The 15,416-nt window shown below is 38.7% G+C and overlaps 1 protein-coding gene across 1 annotated transcript in view; it reads right to left on the reverse strand.

Moving 5' to 3' along the window:
* The window catches only part of LOC139950567 (plasma membrane calcium-transporting ATPase 3-like), a 116,298-nt gene that overhangs the window by 74,496 nt on the left and 26,386 nt on the right, over positions 1-15,416 (reverse strand). The window contains exon 2 of the mRNA XM_071949318.1: positions 14,819-14,870. The gene's annotated coding sequence lies outside the window, so the exon portion shown is untranslated. The remainder of the gene's footprint in view (positions 1-14,818; positions 14,871-15,416) is intronic.

Here is a 15,416-nt window from a genome sequence, read left to right on the forward strand (position 1 = left end):
CCCTTTTAAGAGATTAGACTTTAACCATGCAATAATGTAGGCAGATTTTAAAAGTAATTATTTATGATCCCTGTACTTGGCGTCCGCACTGCGATCTAGTAGCTCTGTGAGCTAAGAATAGCTGGGATCCGAGAGCTAAGGACTTTCTCCGCAAGTCTCCATGTAAAGCGCAAGATAACAAAAGTGACTGCCGCCGGCTAGACGGCTGCTGCTAAAGCCAAACTAAAGAAGGTAGCGCCGAGGCGACAGGATGCAATATAGGTATAGGTTGTACCATGGCAACAATAGAGGAGACAGTGTCCCTCCTCAACAGACAACAGCCTGAGTGAGCTTCCGAGATGGACATTATTCCCCCAGCTCATCTTGAAGATGGTGTAATAGTTACAAGATGTCCTGGCTGGCTTATGTCAACAGGGATGAAAACCTGCTGAACAGCAACTCGAGGAAGAATAAACTCCCAGAGTAATAATGATTCAAGAAACATCAACAAATGACTTCCATGTGGATGCTTGTGTTACATGATCTTGAAAGTAGCTCTTTCCTTAATGTCAATCATGACTGGAGTCTCCTTATTCTTATCAAAATATCAAAATTATCATTATCAAATTGACGGAATTTACTGATATCAATAATTAAATGTGCTGCAATTAAGTTACATTTTACCGTTCACCGATATGTCTCTAGAGTGCTTTATATATTGCATACATCCTTGACATTTGATTGGTAGAGAACATGTCACTTTGTCATACACTATTTCACCATGTATTTACTGCCGCGGTGCTCCACAATTTAATACTGGAGTCCAATATGAATAATTATTGGACGCTTTGCAGCTTCAGTCCCAAAATAATCACATGGTTGGTCAACTTGTCAGGGGGGGGGGGGAGCGGAACCAAGAGTAGGAAGGTTGAATACTTGTCAAGTCCAACTTGCCCAGTGACAATACATATGACCAAGCTACATACGTATAAAATGCTTAACACTTGCAAGTTTCTGCCTACAAAACATAGTACTGTAGTTTCTACGTGTACCTCAAAAAGTTCTTATTTGTTAAGACAATCAATAAAAACGTTGTGCAGCCAGCATGATGGATGAACAGATCATCTGCTTGCAAGAATCCTACACACATGTCCTTGCCTTAATTGCATTATTCACTCAAATAGACAAATTTTTGTGAGTGGGTTGGAGGCACTCCCTTAAAGTAGAAAATGTCTGCTTATGTGATTCAGGTAATAGACTGTGCAAGTCTCTCACAGCAATACTTTTCTAAGAAATCAAAATTTCTGTTTTGAAACTCATTACGTACTTAATCATAACAAGAACGTCACCGGGGCAAATATCTGAATGGTAAACGAGTAACACGAAATAGAGGTCAAGTCTTTTTCTCTGGCTTTCTTTGTTGACTATATTTCACTTACATACATTTCATGGCTAAATTTTACCTTTCCAACACAATGATCCAATTTGTCAATTCACTAACGCTACCAAAACAGAATCGCCCATCTACAAAACTCAATATAGTTAGAAACAACTTGGTCCTGGAAATTTGAATGTACGCGCGAGACTTGCACGGTCTATTGGCCATTTGTACATTGAGGAAGGAGTATATGGAGGAGCAAGCAGAACTCATGATATCAGACGTATCCATCACTGGTGTTCTGTCATTCATTGCACTGGAATGTTCTACAGCATCCTATATATAGTTGGTGCTACTCGGGCCGAACTCGGCTCGAGACGTCGTGACCACGGCATCCTAAGAAGTCAAGGCCATGACATGCTGTCTATTCATCAACTAACTCACCATGCACTTTCAGCTGACATTCTTATCCACCCCCTCCAAAATACCAAACTCTCGTAACCTTTAACATCACAATCGCACCGTAGAATAAATTATTACTACATGGTTTTTACGCTAATATCTGATTTGACATGCACAGTGAACTCCAAGCTGAATAGTTATTTCACAAGTGACGGGCAAAAGCAAATGTCCGTGACCCGTCAGCACCAGATGGATGATATCATACCTTTAAAATCTAATGCAATATTGATGTCATATATTCATGGAGTTCTGTGATATATATTCTTGACGTTGATGTGACGTCATTGTGTAGAAGCCACTTGACGATGGAAATCAACTTGTCACAAAGTATGTTTATTTCATCCCAACCCGTCTCAAGAGTGTAGCGTACATGTCGCTTTGCCAGGTGACCCAAGGAAATAATGTCATGCATGCCTGACGAACTAACACGACGCATTGGGACAGGAACACAGACGCAGGAACAAATGGTGCGGTCCAAATGGGGTTATTTTCACCTTGTTACATGTAGATGAGACAACCGATTCACCGTGTTTAAATCTATTCAGGCGCCAAAAGCCAGGACCCTGGAAAAGCATTAAGGTCACATGCATTTGTAGTCAGGGTTTTTTAACCTGCCCCAGCAGGTTGTAGCTCTGTTACACTTCGGTGAAATCAACATTCACATGTATTCACGAGTGTGCTGGTACACGTAGTTAAACACTAAGTACATTTTAAACGTTCATCAACAACAATTGCAGGTATCTCTTGTCTACTTGTTTGTTTATAATCTACAGCTAGTTATCATATCTCATAATGTACCGGATTGTATTGTAACCTACCTTATTCAAGGACGTGTTTTATTTCCCTGTGCAGGAAAATTAAATTTGCACCGATTTTGCCTTTTGCAATTTGCAAGTAAAAAATGTTGTGGGGGGGGGGGGTACATTTTAAACGTTCATCAACATCAATTGCAGGTATCTCTAGTCTACTTGTTTGTTTATAATCTACAGCTAGTTATCATTTCTCATAATGTACCGGATTGTATTGTAACCTACCTTATTCAAGGACGTGTTTTATTTCCCTGTGCAGGAAAATTAAATTTGCACCGATTTTGCCTTTTGCAATTTGCAAGTAAAAAATGTTTGGGGGGGCCGGGGTAGGTCTTTTTTTCTATATAAATGCACAGGCTGTTTGAAGGTTATGTACAATTTTATGGAAAACAATTCAAGTAATGTAGTCATAAATGTAGATAGTAAATAAATATTAACACATTGTATGCCAGAACAAAGTATAGATGTTCTTAGTTGTATTCGTTATTGTGATTACTAATAAATAATAATAATAATAAGACTTGTAATGCGCACATATCCACCCTGCTGGGTGTTCAAGGCGCAGAACTAGTAACCAGTTCTGGAATAACACAGAGGCCTTGGCGTCTGTTGCCCCTGGTCTTGGCCTTGGTGCCTCTTCAAAAGTTTCCTGTAGACTTAAAGATTTTCCAATGGAAATGCCCTCGCAAAATGAAAATGGCATTGCCTTCTCGAATTCCAGACCCAGCATCATCTCCAAATCAGTTCAAACCATCCACACAATGGAAATCATGAGTTTAACCGAAACAAACTTTAGTCCCAATTCCAATGACTAGCATGATGATTGTAAAATTATTGTCTCTGGGAAACTACAACACTCCGAGTCTAGATCTCACAAAGCCATCGCCTGTCAAGCTACATGTACATTACATGTGTGTAGCATCCTGCCGTCAACCTCTCCCAGTGCAATTCTTTACTGATTTGCATGTGGAAACCACGAATTTAACCAAAATAAACTTTATGGAAAGCTCCCAATTCCAATGACTAGCATGATGATTGTAAATTTATTGACTCTCTGGTAAACTACAAAACTCCGAGTCTAGATCTCATAAACCCATCGCCTGTCAAGCTACATGTACATTACATGTGTGTAGCATCCTGCCGTCAACCTCTCCCAGTGCAATTCTTTACTGATTTGCATGTGGAAACCACGAATTTAACCAAAATAAACTTTATGGAAAGCTCCCAATTCCAATGACTAGCATGATGATTGTAAATTTATTGACTCTCTGGTAAACTACAGAACTCCGAGTCTAGATCTCATAAACCCATCGCCTGTCAAGCTACATGTACATGTAGCATCCTGTCGTCAACCTCTCCCAGTGCAATTCTTTACTGATTTGCCTGTGGAAATTGAAAAGGGCATGGGATGATCTAAACGCTCACAAGATGCTCCCCAGCTGTTGGAGTTGTTTTATTTCCCAACGACACCGGGCGCTTTCTTACCGTGGTGGTACACCACTCACTATCATCATCACCCCCTCCGGTTATTAACGACGTTCAATTGACGTTTTTTCTCCAGTGGTGAAATAAACCCAAGCTACTCAAAGTTCATCAAGATAAGACAGTCAGCATTCTGAGTCGCCCCCCCCCCTTTTTCCCCCCTTAAATATCAACCCTGTTGACAGGAATTTGCTAATAGTCCTAATCGTCTCCATGTATGGATAATCTAGTTTTGCTTTTCTTGATGTTCTAAACTAATAACAGATTGAATTTTAATTCATCCAAAAGGGAAACTGAAAACAATCTATAGGGGACAGGGCACTGACACAAGCTGCACCAGCGCTCTGGAAAAGACTACATGTACATTCCTTCTATTGAAAAAACAAGCAGTTGGCTAATCTACGTGTGTACTTATACTATGTGCAACTCTTTTTTTTTTCTTCTTCTTTCCCCTATTTGGTTTGCTTTTGTTTTTCATAACTTCAGGCTAATTTGATAAGCTTAATAATAATATCTTATATTGTATTGCGCTTTTAAACATGTTTCTAGCAAAATGCGTACAATAAATTATTATTATTAATAGGAATGGCATGTAACGTACAATGAATAATAATAATATTAATAATAACTACAATGTACTTTATAATTACGTACTATAATTAAAGACTTACTTTTTGTTTGTGTATAATATTTTGTATTTTAAAGTTTCAAGAACATACATTTTGCACACTGCATATTGTGTACATGTACATGTACGTCACACTCTATTAATTAGGTACCATCTTGTAGATCTATGACTTTGTTTGTAACATTTAGTTTATTGTTAGCTTGCAATAATCCAACATATTACATGTAATTATTTTTACACAAAAAAAAATCTTCCAAATGACAGCCCAACTACTTCAGGCCTTTTTTTTTCTTCAAGGGAATTCTCGCAAACCACAAATTTAAATAATGCCCCAGTCCATCAAACATCATCATGTGCTATGATAAAACACTTTGCAGTTTATTCATGAAGGAGATCTATGCAAATCTAATCGACTCAAATGAGGGTTTTTTTTCTTCTTCAGATTTCAGGGTCATGCCACAGGACAATAATTTGACCCTAATTGCATTGAATTGATAAAAGCAATTGATATATTCATGGATTTCCACATGCACCATTAGCATGCCAAACTGGGCGGTACTACCGTTTAAGATATCAAATTCACTGAATATATAAACACAATGAAGAAGTGATCGGACAATACACAGCCCCTTAAAGACAGTGGACACTATTGGTCATTGTCCAAGACACCGTCTTCTCACTTGGTGTAACTCAACATATATGCATAAAATAACAAACCTCTGAAAATTTGAGCTCAATTGGTCGTCGAAATTGCGAGATAATAATGAAAGAAAAAACACCATTGTCACACAAAGTTGTGTGCTTTCAGATGCTTGATTTCGAGACCTCAAATTACAAATCTGAGGTCTCAAAATCAAATTCGTGGAAAATTACTTCTTTCTCGAAAACTGTGTCACTTCAGAGGGAGTTGTTTCTCACAATGTTTTATACTATCAACCTCTCCCCGTTACTTGTCACAAAGTAAGGTTTTATGTTGATAATTATTTTGAGTAATTACAAATAGTGTCCACTGCCTTTAAAGGTAGGGTCATACATGTAGATTGGTAACCATGTTGAATACTCCAAACATTTATAACCATAAAAACGTACTTGTGAGTAGCACACCAGCTGTTCATAGTATAAACTATTTCCTAGAAGGATTCCCTTCGAAGGATAATTATATTCACACCAAGATATCTGAGAAACGATGAATGCACGAATCGTTTTTGAGATTTCTGAGGGTTGGTGTTCATTCACGAATGCCTGGAATTTCATCTTTGAGAGGGCAAGGCCATTTTTCTTTTTAGAAGAGCAAAATCTTTAAAGTCTATGGGAAACCTTTGAAGGGGCACCATGGTCAAGAGCAGAGGCAACCAGAGACGATGGCCTCTGTGTATCTTCAGGCCTGACAGACATCTCTAAATTTCATAAAGAAATCATCAAGACTAAAAGGCACTTTTTTTTATTGGCTAGGGAATATATTCAATGGGCTATGACTAATAACAAAAGCAAATCTGTACAAACAAAACATGTATTTTTTCGTATTGTTATTGCTTTCAACTACATGAAAGAACTTACTAGTTTTAAAGCCAGAGATCATTTTTTTTACGCCGCATCATTTCTTTGGAATAGTCTTCCTATGCATATCCCCCAGTCTACTTTTTTTGTACACTGTTTTACTCATCTGTTTGAAGCTGCTTATTTGTTATAATCTGCTTACATGTATTTGTAATTGTATCTTTCACTCATTGTAATTTTTGTTGTTCTCTTTATGCACTTAGAGACTTTTGCACCAGGCGCTTTACAAATGTCTTAACTATTATTAACTATTATTATTCAGTACTCGGTACTCTGCAAGAAAATTGCATCCAGGTGAAGAAAAAAATTGTTACAAACTGTGCGAAGTGTTTTGATTTGCGTTGTATATGACACATTGACAGGTGGCCTAGGGACAAACGCTCAACGGTCACGCTCCAATTTATCCCTCCTTACGATCGTTACCTCTTTCAACTCCTCTCTAGAATATGAACACATACTCGTATACAGAATGTGCATGCAGCATGTACATGTATACTTAACAGTTCGCAAGCCCTATCAGCCCCAAATAGATGTTTAAAGGGAACGTTTAACAGTTTCAACATGTGATTTGAAACTCTAACAAGTAGAGTAAGGATAATATTCTCCTTTACTGTGATTTTATTATGCACTCACAAATTGCTCAATTCATAATTTTTTCAATTTTAAAAGCACACTCAATCTTCTACAGAGCAAAAAAAAACCTCCAAACATTTATTTTTACTTTTCCTGTACAGACACTTTATCATTCAAACGATCAAACTGTGTCAACTGTGTTCTTATCTTCAGAAAAAAATACGAATTGCCAAACCCCTTTGTTACTAAAGTACAAAAACAAAATTATATTTTGTAATTCAAAACGGAAAACACCATCCATTTTTCTTGGCTTTGTCAACAAGTGTGACCTGTGAGATATGAAAGTTCATTGTAAATTCACAGAAAAATCAGTGTAATGCAAAACCTGAGAGTCAAATCAAGGATGTACCCTTGGGTGTTAGCTGACCAAAGCCAGGACGAGGAGAGATATTGTATGATTACCCTATGAGAGAATCTTGCATCAACAACAAGGCATCCTCCCGCCCATCATTGTGGCTAGTAGTCTCCCAGGGGTCAACTCCCGCTTGTTTTATCTAATCTGAGCTTCACACAATGGTGCGGATTCAACCAGGTAGCCTGGCTATCAGACAAAATATCAGTCTAGCATTGTAACAAGCCGACCCAAGTTCGTGGATGTATCTTCTTCTTTACTCTCTCTCTCTTTCTCAACAGACCCCTCTTAGACAAGATCTTATTTCTATCTGCTGGAAATGAGCACGTACCGAATACCTGTCTCTTAATTCAGTCCATTCCAGTCATTGGAAAATCCTCAGCGGAGACGGGGGGCAATGTATGGGATTAAAAGCTAAACCCCTTTCCTGTGACAACGAGACATCTTCTTCAATCAGAGCCGTCGACCAAGGAAGGTTTTTGTGTTTTTCCTCTTCGTCTTCTTTTCCCCTCCTCTCTTCCCCGGGAAACCATGACAAGAAAGCAATGCGGCATCCAACAGCTAGTCTCTACTCTCCCTCCCCGATCAAATTACAGCAAGATGATACACTCATTTTCCTCTGCTTGGCCTTCATGTCCGCCCAGTGTACACCGCAGCAGCGCAGCGGCGGCGGCGACGCATCAATTATTTAAAGCACAGCCCATAGAATAATTCATGGCAGTCTTACAGCTCGCCTGTGTGGGAGGTGTTGGCATCACACTCTAGTTCCACGTTTACGTAGTGGCTATGATGCTTTCTGACGTAGTATTAGGTGTTCCAAATCCTGCCTTATAAATCTACATGGAGTAAGCGTCCCCAACCCCCCTGTTCCCCTTTTCACCCGATGGGGAAAAGAGGAGAGGACCTAAGACTTTTAAACTAAATATCATTGAAGAGACCTGCACATCTAGGTTAAAAAATGTAGTGCAGGTCTCACAAAGATGGCATAGAAACTGCTGCCTACATGAACTCATTGACCATTTCATGCTTGGACCAAGGAAATGGTCTTTGCTTGGACTCATACTACGGAATACAGTAAAGTAAGACAATCTGCCAACCCTACGCCTGCATGAACCCATTCATTCATGCAAGATTCATGCATCATGTATCTATCCAATCCCAAACGTGTGAGGTGTTCATTTCAGAGGTACTAACCCAATTAGCTTCAGATCTCTCAACCAGAATGACTTTCTTAGACTTCCCATAGTGTTACATGTCAAACGAGTCCTTCTTGCATCCTTCCAGATGCACAATAGCGAGGACCTTTTCAAATTTCTATTTCCTAATTCCAAATTGAGGATCGGACTTTTTTCTCTCAACCTTCACTTTGCTTACGGTTAAAGGAATTGTACAAGATTGGCGGAGCCGACAAAACAGTCGCACACAGTGTTCAGGTTTTGTATACATGTAATTACTATTTAAAAAAAAACTGTAAACATTTTTTTACTTAATCCGCTGTATGGATACAAATTGTGGGGGAAAAATGACAATTTACAGCATGTTAAACATTAGTTTTGGTTGAAAATTAAATGATGCTGGGTTTTTTTTACACTTTCAGATAAATTTCTCAAATTACTTACTTTCAGAAGAAAATATTTCACAGAGAAAAAAACAGATTCTAGTATGAACTTCATAATCAATAAACTTTCAGACACAAATGAAACAAAGAATTTTTTTGTTTACCAATCCTGTAAACATATTGAATGCATTAAAAGCTAAAGCTAAAATGGCCTTCCAAAGGTACAAGTACATGTATATTTAGAATAAATGCATCAGCAATGACTTGAAGCGACAAAAGAACTCTGTAGATTACTCTTCCAATGGCATCTAATCCCCTCACAATTAGTTGGTTAATAAAGTTACTCGTTTTTTTTTTTTTATCAAGTTGAAAGGCATAAAGGCTTGTCAACACAATGGGCTTCCAATTGTAATGACCTACACGTAAACTTAAAAGTCACCTCTTGTTCAATGAGAGATTCTTACTGTAAATGACAAACCATTATAAGAATTGTTTTCATGTAATATCAATATTTCCTACAAAGACATGTTTACAAAATTTTCTCAAAAGGTCGTTGCAAGGCTTATTTATAGGCAAAATCATACAGACAGATAAAATAAGAGTCGCATGTGAAAGTTTCAGCTTAATATATTGTCTATTTGCTGGAGCGAAAAAAAAAAGAAAAAAAATACTGTCACAATATTTTCACAGGAGCGTCAAATCCATCCATGTTTAGCAAGGTGACAGCAGGTACAAACCGCAGCATTCGCAAACAGACACCGACCCTCAGAAATCTGACAGACGATTCATGCATGAATTGTTTCTCAGAAAAAAATTATCCAAACCATATCACAGGGAATCTTTACTCACAATTGTTTATACTATCAACAACTCTATTAACAACTCACCAGGTGAGTTTTTACCATCATTAATCTTTGGAGTATTGACCAATCAATGACCCTATCTTTAGGTAAGGAAATGCTTAAAGGGATGCTGCAGTGAATTAAAATAAAACAGTTAATTTTGCTGTCATTTATTTCTGATATATGTATTGAACATCAATAAAATGTGTTTTGTTTTTTCCCCGACATATCTCACTTGCGTAATTAGCGAATAAGTCATGCCCCCCTTTTGTGGATTGTTACCGTCCCCCTACCATCAACGTCACGTCGGGAATTCAAACATATCGTCGGCAAAAAGAGTCTGGTTCCTAACTACACGCGCCTAGGTACCAGGCCACACAATGCACACGTCTCTATATGCACACAGCCAGGGGACCCGACATGACGTCACATGAAGGCTCCCTTTTAGGGGCGGGGTGGGTTCCCCTAATCTCTTGAAAACCACTTTTAAAATACTTGCGCATTAAATTTTAAAAATAAAAAAATATTTCAGGTTTGAAAAGTCATGTTTAATCGTTTAAATTTAAAAAAAAAACCACTGCAGCCACCCTTTAATGCTGCCACAACCATGTGTGTCTGTAAGTTAGAAACAAAATTCAGACGCTCTGTTTAAATGTTCCTTGTTTCACCAGTGATGCCACACCATGAGCAGGGCCTGTTTTTGTGATGGTGTTCTCAGAGAGCTTTATTTTAAAGGAAAAAAACTCTTTTGTCTTCATGTATCCATTTAAAGGGAACAGTAACATAATTGTTTTCAGCTGATTATATCAACCACAAATCTGAACATGGCGCACCTGGACAAGGTACAGTACATGTAGTACAGAACACACCCTTTAAGGCTCATTGTCTTAAAGAAGTATCCATTTGAATTATTTTTGAACAGCAAAATCAAAATAAAGGCTGTGAAAGTCTTGAATACATAAATTTGTCAGTAATGTGCCACTTTTAATCTTCTAACTGACTATCTAACTGCCCACCAATTCCTGTTCATCTGATTGATTTAAAAGCTTCCCTTGACGATGGAAGTTAGATTTGCCTAAATGGAACACCACTTATATTAAAAGCCAATTTAGGCGATACTTAGGGAGGGAAACTTTGACCCAACTTGTTGTAAGGACTAATTGAAGATAAGTTCCTTTTATGATTCAAGAGAACGGTGTGCCTGTATCTATTGTACGACGCTGCATGACCGCCATTAGAGTATGTGTCACTGGATGCCATGGCACGCACGATTTCTCCCTCAACAGCTTACAGCCTAGGTTACATAGCCTGAGCATTAGAAATAAATGTCTTGTGATTGCAGGGACAAATTAAATATGAAATGAAAGCTGGTTTATTGCCAGAAGGAAGTCATGTGCGGTGGCCTCTTAAAATGGCATTAATACCATCAAGCCTCGCAGGAAATTGTGAACGTTTTTTTATTAAAGGATTTAATTACACATAGAATTCACTCTGATAATTCTGATAGCTTTTACAGTAATTTAATTTACTATGAAAAAAATTGCCTTCACAAGAACGAAGTATCAGACGAGAGAGCAAACATTAAGGAAAACATGCATGCATGATGCCCGTTTTTTTTTTCCACAAAAAAACCCAAACTAATTAAAGACGAGACAAACTGACTTGAAAGGGGATAAATCAATCAATTATACATGTAAAACTAAGCACTTTGAGCCTAAAACTCAAAACTGGATTTATTAAATAATGTAGATTTAAAAGAGATTTCAGTAGTAACACATAAATTGTAGTACATTGTAATAGACCTTATGCACATGACGTCATTTCAGTAGGGCGCCCTCACCTACATGTAGAGGTCAAAAGGGGGTTGTTCATCGGCCAATACCGTGCGCCACGCGTACAAATCTGCGTGTCTCGATTGTTTCGTCACCGTTATTCTCTAAGACGGCGGCTGGATGACATCATTGCGTAAGGTCTATTAGGTATACAACAAGGCAGGCCTATATGCTTCGTTTTTGAAAGGGCAAAGGCACCAAGGCATTTTCTCTTTGGCAAAGGGCACCCTATGAGGAAATTGTAAATTTCTACTGGAGAATTTCTAGGGCACCAAGGCAATGGCAAGGGGCAACGGAGGCAATCGCCTCCTTTGCCTCCGTGAAGTATCAGGCATGACAAGGTATCCAATCCATGTGCCTCTCAACTTGTACATTACATGCATATGTTTCAGACACAATACACTTTGGAATCTTGCCTGATGTTTCGGTTGTCCTACTTTGTCGACAACAGAACAACCTAATAAAAAGCTCGCATAATAAGATCACTTCACAATTCTTCCCACATGAGGCATGCATCCCACCGTAGTAAGGATACATTATGTAGAATATTCAGGTACAAAGTGTGTCCACTAATGGTCTTCAAGTACCAGGTGATACCCACCATCACCTGCCCGAGTTCTGACGACACACATTTCATATGCAGCTACACTAACTGCAATAGAAGTCTTACAACCCGTGTATTATAAAAAATACCCACTATCATTAGATATGTGTTATTTCATTCAATTTGCAATTACCCAGAGGTACCTTTCAATTTAACAATCGATTCCCTGCAATTACGGCCCTCCTCATCTCCCCATCATATATTCCTCCCCATCATATATTCCGGCTTCTTCCACTTTTTCCCCCTCCCCTGGAAGGAACCATTTCTCTAACGACGACAGCGACGTCGAAAGACAAAAAAATAAACGCCTTCAGAAGAAACTTCTGAGAGATGTTCAGAGATCCCTGCGTAAAGGCAAACTGTCTGAAAACCCCTCAAAGGCAAACTGACTGAACGACATCATGTCCATGTACCTGCATTATGCATACATGAAGTTAATGTCAGAAATCCTTATCTTTACCTCCAATCCTTAGAATAACATTCTCTTATGATATTATTACTTATACTATACACAGCCAGGCGAAACTACCCTAGACCCCACATCACGCCATTAAAATATTGGCCATTTCCCCGAGATCGATCTATCCTGTCTGCATGTGTTAATGCATTAATTGTATGATGAGTGCAGAGTCAAGCTAAAAGCGGTTCAATGCTGGCGGGACTTAGTGGCTAAGAGAAGACTAAGACCAAAATAAAAAGGAAAAAAAGAACCCTCCCGCCAGCCCTGGGAATGCTTTGACAGTTACCTACAATATATGCAAAATAACAAACAGCCTTGAAGTCCCACCCAAGGAAACCCGATTGGCCTTTGATTATTGTTTCAGGTGATAATTAATTAACGTAGCGTAACAGAAACATACACTGCTCTGATATCTTTATCATTTCACATTGAAATCCTTGCCCATTATGGTCTACTTTAGGTCTTTTTTTTACGGAATCAAAAGCTAGCACTGCCAGCTGAATGAGTGAAATTTGTTTATTTTACGTAGGTGGACAGCGTATATTTGTAAAGTCCATCCCACGGAGAGCAATCGATAATGACCATCTTCACCCAAACATGCTAAGCTATTCATTCAGCTAAGTACATTTATAGATGGGAACCGGTGAAGAAACAGCACAAATCGAATTGCAGGTTGGCTCGGAATCAGCTACTGATGACAGCTTTTTCAGTTGACAGCAAATTTGTGTCCTTAGCAGAAATGAAATTTTGATTCTGTTCAGTTATGGTTAACATAAATGTATTTTAGAGCCGCCTTTTTTTAATTCCTCAATAATCCAGTTTCCATTTGCCAGACAATCCAATCCCTAGTAAAAAAATCTTTTCAAAACTATAAATAGAAACAAATCAAAGATTGCCCTGGTAAGATAGAAGAACATTCACATTCACCGGAATACAAGTACATGTACATCAATAACTTCCTGTCAGCTAATCGAGGACAATAAATTTATCACCTCGAAAATAAACCACAATAAGCGTCTTCCAGTCGCATCAAACCCCTCATTAAATCACCTTAGTCTACCCTCCCTAAATAACAAAATGTCAATTTGGTTGCAAGTTTAGCTGAATGGCCAACTTGGCAGCCACCTCAGTGTAAGAGTTAAGGATAGATGATGTCACCAGCTAGTGTGGTGAATGAAGTGGGGGAGTAAGGGTGACCTACATGTACATGTAGTCTTGGTTCCAAGACACTCCAGTTGTGTAGTCACAAAATATAATCGCCATAAACCGCTTATCACCCAACAAACCCCTCGCCACTAGAGGGAGCTATCATTCCAGTAAAACACTATATCACCACGAACCACTACAGCGGTTGTGGTGTGATAGTGGTTGGTGGTGTGATAGCGCCCTCAATTGGCGAGTGGTTAGTGATGGGGGTGATAGCGGTTTACAGCGATTGGGTTTTTGTGACCACACAACTGAAGCGTCTTGGAACCAAGACTAGTCCAAGGGGGGTGACCTAGCTAATTACTAATTCCACCATGTGTAGGATTATTAACCTATCCACATACAGCTTGGGAGATCTGAGGGTTGGGGGGGGGGGCGTAGCGTAAGACGACAGCGTTACTCCATCACACTGCGAAGCGTCAGTCAAAGAAGTTTCTTCTGCGCGCCTTGTTGAATTTGCTGTCCAATTAGAGGATACCAACGATGCCCTTTGGCAAATTTTCTTTGAAGAACCTTTCTTCAAATGAATCAATTGAACTCGCCCTTATTGACCGACCGATGCTTCGTTTCTTGAAAGGGCAAGGGCAGCGAGGAGTTTAAAGGGCGCCTCTATGAAGAAATTGTTTATTTCTAGTGGAATGTTCAAGGGGCACCAAGGCAATGATCAGAGGCAGGGATGCAGTTGAAGGCAATTGCCTCCCTGAAGCATCAGGCCTCCTGGTCGTTAAGCATTCCTAACATACAGTGTAGCTTGCACTTGCAGTGCTTACTTGCGACAAATATCCCACCATCATCAAACTCTTCCTTTCTTTATCCTTGATTATTATTTTTTTTTTTTTTATTCTTTTCTCCATTCCCCAAAATCAACTTGTTTCTCGAAACTAACAACAACTCAATGTTGAAGTAGCTGCTCTTTAAACTGTGCGGCTAGATAAAATTTCCAATAGTGAATTCAAACCAATCAATCAAATTATTTATCTGGACAATCGCATACTTTGTCTCGAGTAGAATGATTTGCATCAAGTACACAACTTACCTTAATATGTTACAAGAAACCAAGGACCGAAGCTTGGGAGGTCTCCAAAGATCTGTAAATCAACAAATGCATATTTCAATCAGCTATTTAGTCATATAACTTCCTGGAGTCCACAGGAAACAATTATTTACACGCATTCATTTCCTGAGGTGGAGATTTGTCGGTCGCATACAAATCAATCTCTATTCGACGATGCATACATGGATTTAGGTTCATTATTCATCCAACAACATGACAGTGACACCCACAAGAACATGGTCTATCCATAGAGAAAGATTTATCCGCGGTCCTTTCTCTATGGTCGTAAATCTCATTGCAATCTTGTGTATTATATGGGAAACTTTACACATGATCTTAGATATGATCTTCATTATGTTTCGTCTCAACTGAAAGAGAAATTTAAAGGCAGTGGACACTAATTGGTAATTACTCAAAATAATTATTATCATAAAACCTTTCTTGATTACGAGTAATGGGGAGAGATTGATAGTATAAAACATTGTGAGAAAATCATGGCTCCCTCTGAAGTATCGTAGTTTTCGAGAAAGAGGTAATTTTCAACGAATTTGATTTCAAGACGTCAGATTTAGAATTTGAG

The sequence above is a fragment of the Asterias amurensis genome, chromosome 2 (genome assembly GCF_032118995.1).
Source record: "Asterias amurensis chromosome 2, ASM3211899v1".
Lineage (NCBI taxonomy): Eukaryota > Metazoa > Echinodermata > Asteroidea > Forcipulatida > Asteriidae > Asterias > Asterias amurensis.